The sequence below is a fragment of the Bos javanicus genome, chromosome 11, assembly GCF_032452875.1.
Source record: "Bos javanicus breed banteng chromosome 11, ARS-OSU_banteng_1.0, whole genome shotgun sequence".
Classification (NCBI taxonomy): Eukaryota; Metazoa; Chordata; class Mammalia; order Artiodactyla; family Bovidae; genus Bos; species Bos javanicus.
The window spans coordinates 22,964,433-22,984,724 of NC_083878.1; the positions used below are offsets into that span (position 1 = coordinate 22,964,433).

The following is a 20,292-nucleotide window of genomic DNA, read 5'->3' on the forward strand; positions in this document are numbered from 1 at the left end:
TTTTCAAATGAGTCAATTCTTTGCATCAGGTGGCCACAGTATTGGAGCTTCAGCTTCAGCATCAGTCCTTCCAAGGAATATTCAGGATTGATTTCCTTTAGATAGACTGGTTTGATCTCCTTGCTGTCCAAGGGACTCTCAAGAGTCTTCTCAGGCACCACAATTCAAAAGCATAAGTTCTTCCGCACTCAGCCTTTATGGCCCAACTCTCACATCCATAAATGGCTACTGGAAAAATCAGTTTTGACTATACAGACCTTTATCAGTAAAGTGTCATCTCTGCTTTTTAATATGCTTTCTAGGCTTGTCATAGCTTTCCTTTCAAGGAGCAAGCGTCTTTAGTCTTTTAATTTCATAGCTGCAATCACCTTCGGCAGTGATTTTGGGGCCCAAGAAGATAATATCTGCCACTGTTTCCCCTTTTTCCCCTTCTGTTTGCTATGAAGTGATGGGACCAGATGCCATGATCTTAGTTTTTTTGAATGTGAGTTTTAAGCCAGCTTTTTCAGTCTCCTCTTTCACTTTCACCAAGAGGCTCTCTAGTTCCTCTTTGCTTTCTGTACTGCAGGTAGATTCTTAATTTCTTTATTGGAAAACAGATTATACATGATGATGACATAGTATAAATAGCAAATGACTTTTGCAGATATTATTTACATACTTAATATGTCTTCACATGGTATTACATATTTTTATTGTCTGTATTTCTGCATTTTCACTGTGTTGGTGAGTGCACGCATGCTAGGTCACCTCAATTGCGTTCGATTCTTTACAACCAGGCTCCTCTGTCTCTGGGATTCTCCAGGCAAGAATACTGGAATGGATTGCCATGCCTCCTTCAGGGCATTTTCCTGACCTATGTCTCTTATGTCTCCTGCATAAGAAGCTAGTGGGTTTCTCATAGTGCAAAAAACGAGTGGGTTCTTTACCACTAGTGCCATCTGGGAAGCCCCCACTGTGTTGGTATCAAATTGTTATATTCATTCTCTAAGTGCCTTAAAAATTGGTAGCTATTTTCACTCAGCTCAACATCATTTCCTGAAGAAAATTTTCAGGAAGTTAGGGTCCCCTGCTACACACCCTATACTTCTAGAAATATACTCATCATTACTGTAATGAGTGAAAATTATAAAATTTGTGTTTACTATCTAGTTCTGCAATGCATAGTAAGCTTATCAAGGACAGAGAATGTTCACTCTGGTGTTCCAAGCACCTAGCATAGCAAACAAAGTAGGTACACTAGCAGGTTGCCTGGCTTATCTGAGGTGCAACAAATGGTTACATGAATGAATGAATTCAACAATAATCATTTAGAACCTCTTTTGTGCTTCCCTTAACTGCAAATGATAAAATAGTCATAGTTTGATTTGGGGTCATTTTTTTCTTGGTTGACCTACCAATTTTTCTTGGTCTTCAACCTCATCTGAGAGTGCCAATTTCATACTTCAAGGCTCTTCAGTATACTTTTCCTTTATTTATTCAATAAGTATATTTTTTCACTTCTTATGTATGAAGATGAACATATCTTCTGAATTTTGCATTTCTTTGTTAACTTCTTATCTTCCCTCTAATCAAATCATTCTAAATTATTTGACTTGGAAGTGCCCTTAGAGATTTTACAGTCCAAATTCTTTGGTAATATATTATTTTCTTCAGTAACACATCTCAGGATTAGTTATCTAATACTTGTTGAACACTTGTAATCACCCTAAAGAAACTCACTTCTTCTCAAGGAAGGCTAATGCTTTGCTGTTCCTGTTAAATTACTGGAATCTTCTTTGTGCTTTTCAGGACTCTTCTGGTCTCCTCTGGATGGTGGTATCATACTCTAAATAAAACCTTCAACTTCTGTATGATGGACCTTTCTGTACTGGCAGGAAGCTCTTATACCTTCTCAAATAAATTTAAACATCCATGGCTCTTTCACCTGTTCATCATTACAGTTCTGATCAAATGTTTTGCCTTTCTGATTACTTATATTTTAACTCTTTAAAATGTGGTGGCCAAAGTAACATGGTATTCCCCAGATGGTCAATTTAGTGCTTTGAAAAGTGGGAATTTGCCTCATATGAACTTCATAAAGATACCAAGATTCAATATTAACTCATTGGCAGTTTGTCCTAAGATAACAGGGAATGATAAACACAGTCTAGTTTCATTAGACTGTGACCATTGCCAAGGAAAAAAATGAATAGCCCAATAATTAGCAGAGGCACAGTTATGTCTTATCAATTCATTTCCCTTCACAAATGTCAATGGTGATGAACCAATCAACCGTTGCTTGGGAGCCGTATAAATGTCTGCTCCACCTTCCCCACCTTGACAAGCTGGTGATACTAAACAATACAATTGTTTATGCTATGGATTCTCAAACAAATGGTCAACAAATTTATTCAAATAATGCCTTCCAGAAAAATACAATCCTGATACGAGAGAAATAATAAAGATGGCAAAAGAAAGTACTGACATCTTCTGCTTCAGTATGAGTATCAAATACGGTAGAATTTATTTTAGCATGTCCTTGGATCTGGATTTATAACCAGATCATGTCCCATGAAATCTAATTCTACCATTAGATGATGAGATATATCTCTGTCTCTAACAAAAAATTCTGTTTGATTTTAAAAAAAAAACACACATTTTTTTGGGAAAGCATAGAAGATAACATATGGATGAATAAAAGTTTTAAAGAATATGCATAAAATGGGAATTATGCCCAAGGATGCCATATGAATGAAGTTTTCTATGGTTATTACCCTAGTCTATTGTATATAAAACCTTAATGGAAGTTGCATAAGTTATTTTGGGGAAGAAGGTGGTATACATTTTAAAAAGTACTGTTGAAATATTCAGTTTCTTTTTTCAGCTATTACATAAGTAACATGTATTGCATGTAGGAAATACACAAAATTGTCAATGGTGAAAAATCATGTGCTATTAGGGTTTCTTGAGGAGGTAGTATTAGAGACAAAATACACAAGATGTAGGCATCCATACAACTAAATACTGATTTGCACTACTCAGATTCCCTCCTTAATATCTGACAATTTCCAACACTTTAGATCCATTATGTACATTTTGCCTAAGTATCTCAAAGATTAGTTATAGAAGATGGCTGATTGAGAGGAATTTTTCACATTTCTCTACCTTTTTAAACTCTCCAATTACAACAGACTCTAGTTTGAATTTCCTTTATAAAACTAATGTCTCAGAGCTCTTAAGAACCTTTCATTTTGCTTGAATAAAGCAGCATATAAACCTTCCCTATTCCTGCATTTGGGAGAAGATAACTGGATATATTGATACAGTAGGCTGAATAAAAAACAGTCAATTCTTAATCACTACTCAAGACAGAACCAGTGGTTCAACTGAGATACTTCCTTAGAAGCAAAACTCTCAGTTCTTACCACTTGAGTGTTTACTCTGAATCCAAGGAGAGAGTAATAGGAGTGAGAGTAGCTCTTTGCAGTGCCTGCTGACTCAGACCAGTTTTCCCGTTGCTGCTAAAAAGGCGAGGGTTAGGTTTAGTAATTGAGAAAGCTTAATGGTCAGCTATCGCATTGAAACAGACACGGTGCTTAAGCACTTTTTCATGCTCCAGTAAGTCAACTTTTAATGGATAGATAACACCATCTTAATCTCTGATACGACTTCATGGAAAAACAATACAACCAGTCCTAAGGAAGGGGAAGTTCAAAAAAACAATAACAATAAATGAGGTTAAGGAGTTTAGAGCCAGCTGACTTCATATCTGTCTTTGAGTTTAGCATTAACTTTCAGGTAGGAGTGAGTCTTTAAGTAAACGTTTGCTCTTTTAGAAGCAAGAGCTATTAAAAGGATGGATAGACAGAGTACCGAAAGGTCTTTGTACATGTGTGAAATATCACAAGATTAGATGAAATGCTAGATTAGCCTTTGCTGTTACCACAAGGGGGACACCTTCTGTGGACAGAAATAGACTGAAAAAAAGTGAAGCCTTTTTATCCATATTTCTCCTCTCTCATCTCCCCCAGGCACACTGAGAAAGCTGGCGAAAGACTGCAACTGACAGGGAATTGCCATGAGACAGAATTTAGGAGATTTAGGTCATCAAAATGCTCTTAGGATCGACGCTTGCCATCTCATTTCACAAATATGCAGACAAATCCTCTTGAAACAGGGTTCCCAAACTGCTCACTCTCAAGGTTTTTTTTTTTTTTCCTCGGGAGCCTGTTCAGCAGGTGGAAATAATGAGCATGTTTCCTTTTAACTGTCAAAAGGGAAGTCTCATCTGACAGTGTATTTTTAAACAAAACCAACTGTGTTTTTTTTTTTTTTTTAAGTAAAGTGACCAAAGGCTGGGGTAGGTGGAGGAGGGGAGTGTGAAGAGGGTGGGGACAAGGAGAAGCACAGCAAAGATTTTTGCACTAAAGCCATTCATTTCCTCATTAATATTTTGTCTTCCTCCCACCCCAAATTGTCTTTATAGTCCATGGGGTGGCAAAGAGTCGGACCCAACTGAGCGACTAAGCACTAAGCACCGAGCACAAAGGTTACTTAAGTTCACAGGAGTTCGTTCCGTGTGTCATGTTAGTATTACATAACATTGGATTTCTTTACTTGACTGAGCTTTTTTAGGACTGTGCTCATGTCTTGTGCTGTGCTCTGCTTAGTCGCTCAGTCGGGTCCAATTCTTTGTGACTCGTGTCTTAGAATTCTTCATATTTTCACAGCATCTTTCCACAGCGTCTCTCCACATGTAATATTTCAGTGAAAGCAGAGAAAGGGTACACGGTGCCCTGTGACTGAGTCTTCCATTTGCACTGGGGTAGATTGCAGGATTGTGCGAGCCTAGGGTGCTGTGATAGAGGAAAGAATCTCGGGTTTGGAAATGATCTGTGTTAGAATCCCATGAGATAATCATAATTATAGTAACAATAAGGCTCTAATGAGGATAATTGTCATTGATTGGGTGCTTACTCTGTGTCAGGCACAGCATCTAGTGCTTTACAAACATCTGTAGCTGCTGCATCAATCTAGGAGGTGATCAGGAGCCCTGTTTCACAGATAGAATACTGAGGCTTAGGGAACTAAAGAGACCAGCCTGTGGGGACACATTGCTGGCAATTTAGAACAGACACTGAGTAAGAAATCAAGTCTGTCTGCTTAGTGTTACCATCTGTAAACAAAAGTAAAATGTACCTCAAATTTTGCTGTGCTTAAATGGGACTACATGAGCCTTGCAAAGCAAAAGGAAATATATACACAAAAGTATTTGTTCTGGGATTTCCCCAGTGGTCCAATGATTAAGATTCCTTGCTTCAAATGCAAGGACCATGGGTTCCATCACTGATCAGGGAACTAAGATACCACATGCCACAAGGCATGGCCAAAAAAAAAAAAAAAAGAAATAAAAAGCATTTGTGTTGAGGTCAGCATGACATACAGAGCAGGTGCCGAATGGGAATGGAGTCCTCATAAGGTGGGGTACAGGGCAGAGTAGAGGAGGGATGACTGTCTTCCCAAGGTCATGGTTCTGAGTCTTTTCAAGAATCTAAAAATCTTGTCTCATTTTTCTGACATTGTGTTACTCCTTTAAGACACCAGAGCAGCTTTTTCTACTCTGGTGGGAAGAGGACTGTGTATATTGTTGGAAGGGGAAGTCAGGGGGAGACTAGTTTCACTGTGGGGTTAGAGCACTTTGGTTGAAGGAGACAAGACAGAACAAAGCCTGAGGGTGGAAGAACAGGCAGACTCAGTTTTCTTCCTTAAGACAAACGCAGTCCTTAGAACTCTTAGGCTTCTGCTCCAACAAGAGCAATTACATGGCTTCTTGACAACCTTCCGTGGGGTTAATCTCTGAGTAGGAAAGCATCAGAATGTCGGTTGGCAGGTTTCTCCCCTAAGAACAATCTCCAAATTTTAGCCAACAAAACACTTTTCTTAAATCACCAAGTTCTCACCTTGTGAAAATGCAGTTCTCAGATTTTATAGCCCAGTGTGAAGTGAGAAAACTCACTCACCTTCACTTGATGACCGTTTCTCTAAAAATTTTTAAAATTAACTTATTGTGGCAAAACATAGATCAACTAAAACTATCTTAACTGTTTTTAGAAGTGTAGTTAGTTCAGTGGTATTAAGCATATTCATATTATTGTCCAACCATCACCATCATTCATCTCCAGATGTATTTGCAACAACATGGATGAAACTGGAGGACATTATACTAAGTGAAATAATCCAGACATGGGGAGAACAATACTGTATTATCTCACTTACATGTGGAATCTAAAAAAAACTAAAACCAAACAAAACAAGAACACCAGACTTGTACAAAAAGAGATCTGGCTGGTGGTTACCAGAGGCAGAGGGAAGAAGAAAGGAGAATTGGAGAAGGTGGTTAAAAGGTACATACATCCAGCTATAAGGTAAATAGGCACCTGGGCGGTATTGTACAACATGTTGACTATAGCTAACACTGATGTGTGATATATAGGAAAGTTACTAAGACAATAGATCCTAAGAATCTAAAAATTCTCTGTGTATCTCCTTTCATTTCTTTTTGTTGTATTTATATGAAATGATGGAAGTTAGCTGAACGTGTGCTAATCATTTCTCCATGTGTATAAATCAAACCATCCAGCTGTAAGCCTTGAATTTATATAGTCATGTTTGCCAACTATTTCTCAATAAAACTAAAAACAAAACAGCAGAACCTGAGTTCATAGTATCTGAGAGTTACCAGAGGTCTGACAGAAGGAGAAAAATAGATATTAAAAAAAAAAGAAAGTAGGATGGTGACTTCCAGGGGTGGGGAAAGGTGACATGATGATAAATTTCTAATATTTTACACTTGTGCCATTATACTTGGGTTGAAAACAAACACAAAAATCTGTTTATTCCTTGCCTCTCAAGGTACATTCATCAGAGCTTTGATGACAGTAAATATATACAAGTTTTTCTTTCACCAAGAAACTAGTGAAAGTGTGTGGATATTTTACTCATATCCAAGGAAAGTATGCATCATTTAAATATTATAAATCACTTGAAATCTTTTTGATTTATGAGGATAGAACCAATGTGCTTGACTTTGAAATATATGGCTCATTAGAAGGCATGAAGAGATTAGTTTCTTGATATTGTTTTAAACTTTGATTATTGGTTTTGATTCTAAACAGAAACTTTAGTATCTCAGAAGGTAATAAACACAGAATAATTTTTGTTGTATAGTTTTCAGATCTTCATTTACTCCTTTCATATCTTCTAATTGTTTGTTTTTCTAAATCTTCTACTTATACATGGAATACATAAACTGTGCTTCTTTTTATAAACATAAATCTATTAATTTATTAAAGACTGATTAAAATTTCCTATATACCTAGCATTCTGTTAAATGTTGAGGAAACAAAGATGAGTATCTTTTAGGTACTTAATGAAACCAATAAATGAAAAATTCTGTGTGTATGCTGAAAGTGTGAAATTGCATATAACATGGTAATGTTTTGAGATGATTTGTGGGGATTGGGAAAAAGTCATGAATTCACAACTATCTATTCATATAACCAGGAATGTCCATGAATAAAACTTGAGATGAAAGACTTGTAAGTTTAACAAAGATATTGAACACAAAGTATTAGTAATATCAGTGAAAAGAAACAAAAATTACTGTATAAAGCACATATAACTTTATATGACTGATAACTAGTTGCGACATATGAACACAGAAGCTAATTATATTATATCTCTATAATATATATAATAATATATATAGAGAGAAACTTTCTATACTAGAGACAGAATAGGAATATTTACAAGCCAAGAACAACGAGGAATTGATAAGCAATATTTTCTCAAATCTGAACTTGAAAATCCTGCCATTCACTATACTTCCTACCAAATTTATATTTTTGAAATATTAGAATATGAAAATAAAAAGCCCTATGATAAAATATAGAATTTATACTCTGCATTTGTAAGGCCCAAAGGCTAACACACAAAAAAGTATTCTCTTCATAAAAAAAAAAGGATAATATTACATAATACATGTTTCTCTTGTGCATAAAGTTCAATCATTGTGAGGGATATTTAGTCATCAACCAACTCAAGCTCTTATTTTATGGTCAGAGAAACTTAGATCTAGAAAATGAAAATAAATTTACCGAGATCACAGAACTGGGAAGTTGGAGAACCTAGCCTAGACTTCAGTTCTCCCACCATCATCGTCCAGTGATCTTTCTCACATTATTTATGTCAATGTACAAGCATCAAGAGCTATATTCTGCATCTGTCATGGATTTTTCTACTTCATTCTTTTTTTCTCTCTCTTTTTTTTAAATTGATACTTTTCCCTTTTTGCAACTTTAAGAAACACGAGGTCAGACCTGATCTACCCAAATATGTGTTTGCCTTCTCCCTTCTGCCGGCCTCTGCAATCATTACAATCAAATATTTGAATCTTTTGGCCCAAGTTCTAATAACAAACAGACCTAATAGGTCTAGCTGTCCCTCTGCCTATTGGTGATCCACCTATTTTCCTTGTAATTTCTTCTATGTACCTGGATATTTTTTGTCCTTAATCCAATAGTTCGTTTGGAAATAATTTTTGTTACACTAAAGATAAACCCCAGGTTACAAAGAGGAAACACAAGCATGAGAAATTGCATTTGAGATTAAATAAATTACATAAACCAAATGGGACCTAGAGGTTATTTCATCTCTCCTTTGGCTGATATTCAAGAAAGCTCATGTCATTCATCCTTAAGTGTAATTTGTGTCAGCCATTGGCAGAGCTGGGAGCAGAGGCAAGAACTTCTGCTTTTCTGTCTGATGATTTTAATGTAGAAGGAAATACATGGGGACACAGTAAAGGAGAACTATTTGTCATCATGCTTTTAGGTTTTCTCACCCATGATTTCATTTGGCCATCCCTCCCCCACCAAAATGTTGAAGACTATATGACTATCTTTCCTTTACAAGTGAAGTCTATGTATTCAGTCATGTCTATTTGCGACCCCACAAACTATAGCCTGCCAGGTTCTGTCCATGGGATTTCCCAGGCAAGAAGGAATGGGTTGCCATTCCTTCTCCAGGGGATCTTCCCAACCCAGGGACTGAATTATGTCTCTCCCATCTTCTGCATTGGCGGCCAGGTTCTTTACCTCTAGTGCCATGTGGGAAGCTCACTACAAATGAAGAACTGAAGTTAATCCTTGAGCAACAAGTCATGTTGCTGGGAGATAAAATTTGATACCAGATTTGTCTGTTTAATATAAGCACCACGATAGATAAACTAAAGATTAAGTTGAAAAGCTATACACAGTTTTATGATGGCTCATAGGCACAATTTCTTTATTGCTGATGAAATTAAAAAATGCCATTTTGAACAGTGATTATCCGAGTCATAAGACATAGTAGAAAAACCATAAATTTTAGTGTCAGGAAGATATATGTTCAAATTCTGACTTGTCTGTCTAGAACGTAGTGGCTCAACAAATGAGTCATAATAATACTTATTATTCTCTTTGTGTCTGAAAGTAAATGGTATATAGACCATATCCTATACTAAATGTGTAGGAGAAAAGAGAAAGGTCCAAGTTCAGGACACACTCTTAAAGCGTGTTTTCATTTCTTTTCCAATTATGTTTCCTTATTATTTCATCAGATGACAATGACTAGGACGGGTTATGTAAAAATGATAAGCAACATCAAGAACAAAGAGTGGGTGTCAGAACAAATCACAGATGTATCAGCAGATAAAAAATCACCATGTACAATGAGAACCTTGTTATAAGTCTATTACGACTCCATTGACTCATGCAATTTTTGATCATGAACTGTAACAGCAAGAAGGGATTCTAGGGGTTACAAAGTCCAGCTACCTTATCTCATAGAGGAAACAGAGTTTGGAAATCAGTGACTTACTAATTATAAACTTTGTGACAGAGTTGGAACTTGGATCCAGGGCATAGAATTTTGAGTGTAATAATTTTTTTTTTTAAATCTTCAAGTATTGAAACTGGGGCTTATTTGGGACTTCCTTGATGGTCTAGTCATTAGAATTCTGCATTTCCACTGCAAAGGGTGTGGGTTTGATCCCTGGTCAGGGAACTAAGATTTCAAGTGCCACAGGGCCAAAAAACCAACAAACTAATACCTGTTTAAAAACATACCTCCTTTGCTGATAGGGTTAATCTTTGTCATAAAGGACTATCAGTTATTCTTTAGTTGTTAGATGTCAGAAATTATTTGGTTCTCAAACAGTATCGTTTTATCTTCAGTTTTTACTCCAAAATAAAGCAGATCCATTCAGGAGTACATATGAAGAGCTCTGGGAAAAACTCTTCCAGCAATTATGAGGCACTCACCACTTACTCATTATCATTTTCCCCCCTCATTGGTAGGAAACAACACTAACTCTAATAAATGGAAAAATACAGAGCCTAAAGTCAAATTTTAGGTTTTATCTATATTTTTAGACGTTATCTAAATGGGACACCACATTGCTCTAAATAAGCAGATGATATAACTAGGAGTACATGGTATATCCCATTTGCACACTGGTAAACTGAGGCAAGTTTCCAGATCCAACTCGAGGTATTACCCAAGTTTTGTCCAGTTTTGTTTGATAAAAATCCATTTTTCAAAACGTTATCCAAAAGAATTTCAGAACTGGTGATGACAGAAAATACTGCTCATGACAAGTACTTCAAACAGTTTGGTCAAGATCTAGATAACATTGCTACAAATGCTAATGGAAGGTTCTCCTTAACACCATGTGTTACTTTTGCCCTTTATAACCAGATAAACCAGTGCTTGATTTTTGAAAAGCTATTCTCAAAATATCTGTGAATAGTGGAAGATAAGATAATTTAAAAGAATAGTCATCTAAAAGAGAGAGATTTTAATCACCCTCTCTTCTGTGTAAATCCTTTCATGTTGAGGCTGATACCTTTTGAGATGGGTGAATTTGGGTCGTGTAATAATAAGCAGTGGAGAAGGCAATGGCACCCCACTCCAGTACTCTTGCCTAGAAAATCCCATGGACGGAGGAGCCTGGTAGGCTTCAGTCCATGGGGTCATGAAGAGTTGGACACGACTGAGCAACTTCCCTTTCACTTTTCACTTTCATGCATTGGAGAAGGAAATGGCAACCCACTCCAGTGTTCTTGCCTGGAGAATCCCGGGGATGGGGAGCCTGGTGGGCTGCCATCTATGGGGTCGCACAGAGTTGGACACGACTGACGCGACTTAGCAGCAGCAACAACAATAAACAGACTCTATATTTTGGACTTCATCAACCACACAAGTCCACACATCATGTGAATGAATAATGTTACAAAAATATGTTTATAAGTTAGTCAGGTAGACCTTAGAACATAAAGGACAAGTAAGATTTTTTAAATTAGCACAACAGTTTTGAGTTAAATGAGGAATAGACTACCTGCTAGGGGCATGTGGAAGACAAGAGGAAAATGTAACTCTTTAGAGAACATTTTCTTCTAGTTTTTCATCCAATGAGAATGATGTTGACCTACTCATTTCATGATTCTATAAACATTTATAGATTACACCTAAAGTATGTCGGGTATTTTATGTATGAAGTCCTTCACATATAAAGAGCAAGATAAGTATGTGTCACCAAGTTGTACAGAGTCTAACAAGGAGGTGAGAAAGTACATATTGACAATACTAAGTATTATCACAGAGAGAGAGGCCGAGTGCAGCAAAGGAAAAATACAGATCAGAGTTAGGTAATGGGGAGGGAAGCATCACAGAGAGAATGGTTCTTGTATTGAGTCTTAAAGCAAGTGCAGGGTTTATTAAGTGAAAAGAGGGGGAAAAAAAAACACACTGAAGAACGAAGGTAACGAACATGTGAGAAAAAGTAGATCTGAATCACTTGACTATTTCAGTGAATCAACTGATAAGTAGTCCGGTAAAGAAAGCTAGGACAAGAATGTTTATTAGCAGATGAAGAGGGCCAAGCTTAGGAACTTAGGCAGGGCTATAATTTCAAAGCCCTTCGGTACTAAATGAACGAATTTAGATTTCATCCTGGAAGTTATATGGATTCATTAAAAGATTTTACATGTGTATGCCAGATCAAGATTGTGTTTTGCAAGATCACATTGGCAACCAAGTGGAAGGTAGTTGGGAGTGGCTAGGAGGGAGTGTCTAGGTCTTCCCTGGTAGCTCAGCTGGTAAAAATCCGCCTGCAATGCAGGAGACCCTGGTTCAATTCCTGGGTTGGGAAGATCCCCTGGAGAAGGGATAGGCTACCCACTCCAGTATTCATGGTCTTCCCTGGTGGCTTAGATAGTAAAGAATCTGCCAGCAATGCGAGAGACCTGGGTTCTATTCCTGGGTTGGGAAGATCCCTTGGAGGAGGGCATGGAAACCCACTCCAGTATTCTTGCCTAAAGAATCTCCATGGACAGAGGAGCCCGGCAGGCAATAGCCCATGGGATCGCAAAGAGTCAGACACGACTGAGTGACTGAGCAACAAAGTTTGAGTCAGAGGGTCTGTAGAAATGTGTTGAATAGACAATTGAATGTATGTACAGGGGGGTGGACAGCAAATATTAGTAATGGGAAACTAGAGTCAAAGATAAAAGTGATGGTAAGAAAGTACCTGGTTGCTCAAATTTGTTCAGATACTTTGCATAAGTATATTACACTCCAGTGTATGAAACCTTTTTATTAGACAACATTGAACCAATCAGTACTCTATAGGAACACTGGAGGTTGGAGGAAGAGCCATGGAAGTGCAAAGAGACAAAGAGTCTCAATGTTCAAAGTCAAGTCACACTAACCTTATGACACTGATGCTGCTGCTGCTGCTGCTGCTGCTAAGTCGCTTCAGTCGTGTCTGACTCTGTGCGACCCCATAGACGGCAGCCCACCAGGCCCCGCCTTCCCTGGGATTCTCCAGGCAAGAACACTGGAGTGGGTTGCCATTTCCTTCTCCAATGCATGAAAGTGAAAAGTGAAAGTGAAGTTGCTCAGTCGTGTCCGACTCTTATCGACTCCATGGACTGCAGCCCACCGGGCTCCTCCGTCCATGGGATTTTCCAGGCAAGAGTACTGGAGTGGGTGCCATTGCCTTCTCTGTTATGACACTGAGGGATCTTAAAATAATTGAAGAGAAAAATGCTATTGGTACATGATTTCTGACCTTCATCAGAATGGTTTACATAGCTACACAAAAGCACTTTGGGCCAAATGGAGGCATATGGGCTGCCTGATAACGCAATTAGGTGGAGTCCCTTCCTGATGGCTCAGACAGTAAAGTGTCTGCCTACAATATGGGAAACCTGTGTTTGATCCCTGGGTTGGGAAGATCCTCTGGAGAAGGAAATGGCAACCCACTCCAGTCCTCTTGCCTGGAAAATCCCGTGGACGGAGGAGCCTGGTAGTCTACAGTCCATGGGGTCTCGAAGAGTCAGACACGACTGAGTGACTAAGCTTTCACTTTCTACTAAATTGGTGGTATTTAGTCACTAAGTCATGTACAGCTCTTTGTGGTAGTCTGCCAGCCAGACTCCTCTGTCCATGGGATTTCCCAAGCAAGAATACCGGAGTGGGTTGCCATTTCCCTTTCCAGGGTATCTTCCCACCCCAGGGATCAAACGTACGTCTCCTGATTGGCAGGCAGATTCTTTACCACTGAGCCACCATGGAAGCCCCCTTACTAAATAACCATGCTCAAAGATTGCTAATTCAGGCTGGATAGAAAGTGAGTGATGTGCTATGTGGCACTGTCCTTATGTGGCCAAATACTTTGTCAGAGTATCAGATGAAGACATAAAAACCATTCTCACAACATTTGCAATAGATGTCAAAGTTGAAGACTGTAAACAGGCTGGATGGCATTTTGGATTCACAGAGATCTTAATAAATGCGATTTAATAAGGGTGGGTTTTCATGTCCTGAACCTGGAGCTCTCAAATCATCTGCAAGTACTCCTTGACTGAGTTGTGGCTCTCATCCCTGTCAACACATTAACTAAATGAATAACAAAATAGAAAGCTAGTGCACCTTCAAAGGTGAGTTTTCAGGCATGTTTCACACACATGTCATAAGAGCATCTAAGAAATTAGAGCTATAAACTTTGAGAGAAATGTAATAACTGCGGGTCTTTAGAAACTTTAACGGTGTCAGTGGAATAGGAACAATGTTCTATTTGCTCATAAGGATTAGAACTAGATTAAAAAGGTAACTTTCTCCATTAATTTCTATGAAGAATTTGCCCAAAGTGAAGTAAATAATAGCATGGACTCTGGAACCAGATTTGTTCAGCTCTATTATTTTTTGGTTGTGTGACTGTAGGCAGATTTACTTAGTCTTTCTGTATCATTTTCCTTACCTGAAAGTGAGGATGATAGTAGGATCTAGCTTGTAAGGTTATTGTCCGGATTTAATGAGTTAATGTGTGTAAAAGCGCTGAGGAAAGTGCCTGGCACCCAGAAATTGCTTTATGTGGAAATCCCTGGAAGCCCAGCAGTTAAGACTTCGAGTTTCCAGTGCAGGCAGAGCGGGTTTGATCCCTGGTTGGGGAGCTAAGATCTCACATATCATGCAGCTAAAAAGAAAGACAAACTGAAAACAGAAAGAAGTTGTTTTATGTGTTACTTGCCATTGTTAGTAGTTGTTACAGGAACATAGAGGGTAGCCCTTCCCCCACCCCTCCCCTCCAAATAAAAAATTAAATAGGAAAAGAGATTTAGAGAGGTACCCTTTGAGCACCTTTTAAGAATTTATGGATCATTCGTGAGCCAATATCTAGAAGCTGGTAACAGCTCCCAAGCACTCTGATTGCTGACTCACCCACACAACTCCCATCAGAGAGTATGAAAGGCAGTTGCAAACAATAGCCTCCATCCTGGAAGCTAGGAAAACTGTCTGCTTGGGTATCTGACAAGGTTAGGTACTTCTTTCATTTCTGAACTCATCTCTTGCCTCCATACTTTACATATTTGGTTTTCCATTCATGTCTCTGGTGTGTGTGTGTCAGTGGCAATTCAAAATCTGTTTTTTTTGGCTAACTGACTCTCACTCTGACCCCAGGTGCTTATTGAGAAAGAAAGGGCACCAAGAAGCCTTTACTTTAAAAAAACTCCCAGGCATAAAATTAAGTCCATAGAGGGAATTCCCTGGTGGCTTAGTAGTAAAGAATATGCCTGCCAATGCAGGAGACGTGGGTTCGATCCCTGGTCTGATAAGATTCCCCATGCTGTGGAGCAACTAAGTCTGTGTACCAGAACTAGTGAGCCTATGCATTAGAGCCAGGCCCCTCCCTAGAGCCTGTACTCCTCAACAAGAGAAGCCACAGCCATGAGAAGCCCACAAATCACAAAGAAGAGTAGCCCTCTACACCGCAGCTTAGAGAAAGCCCATGTGCAGAAACAAAGATCCAGCACAGCCCCAAACAATAAAAAAATTAGTTAAAATTAAAAAAATTAAGTCCATAGAACCGCAAGTACACAGCAAATAGATATTCATGGACAATGAAAACAGGCTTGTTTTGCATCTACAGAGGATAAGAACAACCTGTATATTTTGGTAGCTACTTAAGCAGCCTGACATTGCTTTTAAATTACAGTTTGGAGTGCCTCATTCCACTGAGTTATCTACCCACTAATCTAACTAAAAAGAAAGTGAAGTTGCTCAGTAGTGTCTGACTCTTTGCAACCCCATGGACTGTAGCTTACCAGACTCCTCCATCCATGGGATTTCCCAGGCAAGAATACTGGAGTGGGTTGCCATTTCCTTCTCCAGGGGATATTCCCGTCCCAGGGATCGAACCAGGGTCTCCTACATAGCAGACAGACACTTTACCGTCTGAGCCACCAGGGAAGTCCAATCTAACTAAAACGCCTGGGTCAAATTTCTGAACCATATCCATCCATCATCCATCCCATTCTCTCTAAACTGTAGCTTTGTCCTGGACCATTACTCATAACCATACTGACTTTCAAGGAAGACTGGGGTCACAAGGTACTAACTCCTTGAAAAAAGAAAATCTGTAGACAAATGATGGATACATGGGTAAATACTGCATAAGATCAGTAGTGCTCAGGTATTTAGTGTCTTAAAAACTCCAGAACTCCTTTCATAAAGAACCAGTTTACCTGAGTTTAATGTAGTAGTCCCTGGTTTATTCTCTCAAAGAATTATTTTTAGTTTATAGCCCATTAATACTCAGTTCACTAGTATTTGGTGAAAGAGTTTGGGAGCTACTAATTTTGGCTGCTTTTCTTTGAACACCTACTCAGTACTAATTTATTCTCAAAAACAGCCCTTTAATTAGGGCGAGCATATGTCCCAGTTTGTCTGTGACGTTCCCAGTTCACTGCTGTTGATCTAGTGTGATAACTCACCTTCCGCCTTTTATATTCAAAAATGTTCCGATTCTGATGACCGATTATGTAGACAGTCGACCTATAAAGATGTCTATTATTACCACCTGCTTGATTGCTTGGTTTGTTTATGTATTTATTACCTTTCTACAGTTTATCCTCCCAACCGTAGCTAGAATGAAGTGTTAAAATGTAAATTAGCTCATTTCATGTCTCAGTTCATAATACTCCAATGGGTTCCTAGTCCTCTTGGAATTAAAGTCTCTTAGTTGAGTTTTCCAAATCTATGGGCTTCAAAGACCTAATGAATTAGCTGCCAGCTATATCTCTGATGTCATTTTCTGTCACTCTTCTTTGTATCGAGTCTCAATGGACCCCTTATCATGCCTTGAGCAGATGAAGTATGTTCTACCTCATTGCCTTTTCACTTGCTGTTTTTCCCCTCTGTCTGGAAATCTTCTCTCCATTCACCTGACTTGTTTCCTCATAGCTTTTAGTTTTCTGCTCACATTTCATTTCCTTTGATCACCCTATCGAAAAATGCTTTCTTGTCTCCTTCTCTGTCTCCTTATCCTGCTGTGGTTTTTGTTTGTGTTGCTATTGTTTGAGTTTTGTCTCTAACACTGCAGTTATAATAGCACTCCGAACCTAACCCACTCCAGTGTTCTTGCCTGGAGAATCCCAGGGACGGGGTAGCCTGGTGGGCTTCTGTCTATGGGGTTGCACAGAGTCGGACACGACTGAAGCGAATTAGCAGCAGCAGCAGCATTTCATCTGGAGGTGACATTTGTCTATTAGCATTTATGTCACCTTCCCTAGTTACTCTGGTTTTGGCTTGTGCTACCATAAACCTTGGATCAACTGACCAAAAACAAACAAAAACAAAGACCTGCCATCTATAGTATTGAAAGAAATTCAATAAAATATGTCTCATACTTAAGGAGAGCCATAAAAATCAAACTGTTATTTAACAGTTTGAATGCAAGAGTTTCTGTTAATTAATCAAAACTGTTGAGAGAATTAGTTCATCTTTTAATTGAGAGTGTGAGAAGAGTAAACACATCAACATTAGTAGCTAGGAAGTTGCACTAAAGAAATTAATATATCAAAGGAAACATGACAGATGATTTGATCTCATTTGAGGCCAAGATATAAGTCATAATCCACAAGGAGTGTTTAAGGGCAAAAATATAGCTTCTTAGTATACAAAAGCTAGTGAGCATTTGAAAAACATTTGCACTCTAAAATTAAATAAAACATTAGTAGCAGAGCTGTCTGTGAGTCTGGTGGTATCTGCTCAAGAAGAGTGTTATGCTGGCTCCAGAGGAACGTTGCTCATCTAGATAGTTATATACTGCAGCGCTGGTTGGAAGATGGATCACAACTGAAAAAGCCAAAGAAAAGCTTCCATTGACTCCAGCTTATCTTAGGGTTCTTGTTCTGGGAAATCTTCAGCTTCCATGTAAGAATGCTAGTCTGTGTATTCTAAAGAAACAGAAGCTTTTTTTTTCCCCCTGGTTGAGCTTTTCTTCTTTTCAGTCTGCATGATGCTGAGCTGGATCTCCCTGATCAGCCCATCAACATCAGGTGGGTTCTTCACCTGACAGGTGTGTGTCCCATTGTCATCAAACCACAGCTTCCAGAGGAGGATGGAGACATCATACCGCTCTGGGTTCCCATCCCAGACCACGCAGTCCTTAAAACGCCCACTCATGGGTTTGAAGGGTCCCACATGGTAGTAGAAAGCAAACTGTTTAGGGCCTCCATATCAAGGCTGGGAATTCCAGGTCACCGTGAGAGCATCACCCACAGGGGCAAAGCAGGAGATGGTGCGGTTTAATCGAACATCTGTCCCATTGACAGCCTCCAGCACACAAGGAGTGTAAATTTCCACAGCTGCCACTGGCCAAAGAGCTGTGAACTGTGTGCCAAGGAGAAAAAGCACAGCACGCGTAGGGCTCTTGCCATACATGAGGGAAACCCAGCCCTGGCCCCAGAGACCAGACCGGGCAGACCGAGCCCTCCAGCATCCTGCCAAGGCCTCTCCTGGTGGAGAGAGCGCCACTGCATTTTTCTGGAGAAAGGAGTCTGTCCCTCACCTGTGGGAACCTGAGCATCCATGCCTGTCTGGAAATTTTCTTTTCTTCATCTTTATATCCTGGATCTTTATTAATACATTATTTGAGAAAAAGGACTATGTCTTAGTCATCATTTTATATACAAAACACAGTATTTGAAAAGAAAAATGCTCAATAAATGCTTACTAAATGAATAACAATAATGGCTACCATTTATTGAGCAATTATTATGTGCTAGGAACCAAATATATTACATGCTTTATCTCATTGGTTCTTATAAGAAGAATGAAGTAATCATTTTAAAATTCTTTTTTTTTTGTATCCCTTTAGCACATGTGTGACTTGTTAGAATATGTGTACGCTTTTACATATCTTTCAATAATAAATACGTTACTTAGAGTAAATAAAGAATATTTAGGAGCTTCACTGGTGGCTCAGTGCTAACGAATCCACCTGTCAATGCAGGAGACATGGGTTCTACCCCTGACCCGGGAAGATCCCAGATGCTGGGGAGCAACTAAATGCATGCACCACAACTATTGAGCCTGTGCTTTAGAGTCCAGGAACTGCAACTACTGAGCCCACTTGTCTCAGCTCCTGAGACCACTTGCCCTAGAGCCCATGCTCTGCAAAAGAGTAGCCACTGCAATGAGAAGCCTGAACACTGCAACGAAGAGTAGCCCCTGCTCACCGCAACTAAAGACAGCCCATGCATCAACAAAGACTCAACACAGACCCCCCACCCCAAGAATAATAATAAAAACATCCATTTATCCACTCAATTAGTCATCAGACTAAATTAATTCATTCAAAATGAATTATTTATTTTGTGTCAGAAAATGGCATTGGAGATATGAAATTAAGAGGTGTCACATTTCTGGTCACAGTCTTGGCTAGAACCTTTCTGGCCTGTGTTATTAACCCTTTCCTATAGTTCTTCTGAAAGTGCCTTGTGACAGCCCGTTTCTGTGATTCTTTGCCCCACAAGACCAAGTTCTTCAGCATTGGGTCTCCTGGTTTTTAATGTAGCTCCAGGAGCCCAACCGGTTTAGTATAACGACAGAGTCACACAATTTCACTGATGTAAAATGTTGTGTGCTAGGCCTCTTCAGTTGTATCTGACTCTGTGTGACCCTTTGGACCGGACCATAGCCTGCCAGGCTCCTCTGTCCATGGGATTCTCCAGGCAAAAGTACTGGAGTGGGTTGCCATGCCCTTCTCTAGGGGATCTTCCTGACTCAGGGATCGAACACGTGTCTCTTACAGCTCCCGCACTGACAACGGGGTTCTTTACCACTAGTGCCACTTGGGAAGCCCCTTAGGTGATTTGTATCTTTATCATCTCTGAAAACAACAAAAGCAATATTCAAAAGACTTTCTTATACTTTTAGAATAACTATGCATATATATGGATGAAGTTGTGAAAGTTGGAACTTGAACTGGCAATTCCATAAGCTAAGTATACAGGGCTTCCCGGTGGCTCAGCGATAAAGAATCTGCATACAATGCAGGAGACGCAGGAGATGAGGGTTTGGTCCTTGGGTCAGGAAGACCCCTTGGAGGAGGGCATGGCAACCCATTCCAGTATTCTTGCCTGGAGAACCCCCTGGAGTCTGATGGGCTACCATGGGGTCACAAAGAGTCAGACATGACTCAAGACACTGAGCGCGCACACACACAAGCTAGGCATTCTTCTACTATTTCACACAGAGGCTGTTCAATAGCTTGTCCTTTGTGTTAAAACTAGAGGCCTGGGTTCAATCAATTCTTTCAGGGTTAACTATTTCCAGGAGATGGTTCCATGATTGGATGACAGCTACTTTTCATCCTATGTATTAACTCTGGCCAATTAGCCATGGCTGCCTGCAATAATCTGA

The 20,292-nt window shown here is 39.3% G+C and overlaps 1 protein-coding gene across 11 annotated transcripts in view; it reads right to left on the reverse strand.

Annotated features, from left to right (window-relative positions):
• The window catches only part of SLC8A1 (solute carrier family 8 member A1), a 447,518-nt gene that overhangs the window by 418,398 nt on the left and 8,828 nt on the right, over positions 1-20,292 (reverse strand). Inside the window, exon 2 of one of the 11 annotated variants that reach the window (XM_061432163.1) lies at positions 16,359-16,419. The exons of the other annotated variants lie outside the window; for them this stretch is intronic. The gene's annotated coding sequence lies outside the window, so the exon portion shown is untranslated. The remainder of the gene's footprint in view (positions 1-16,358; positions 16,420-20,292) is intronic. 11 annotated transcript variants of the gene reach the window in all.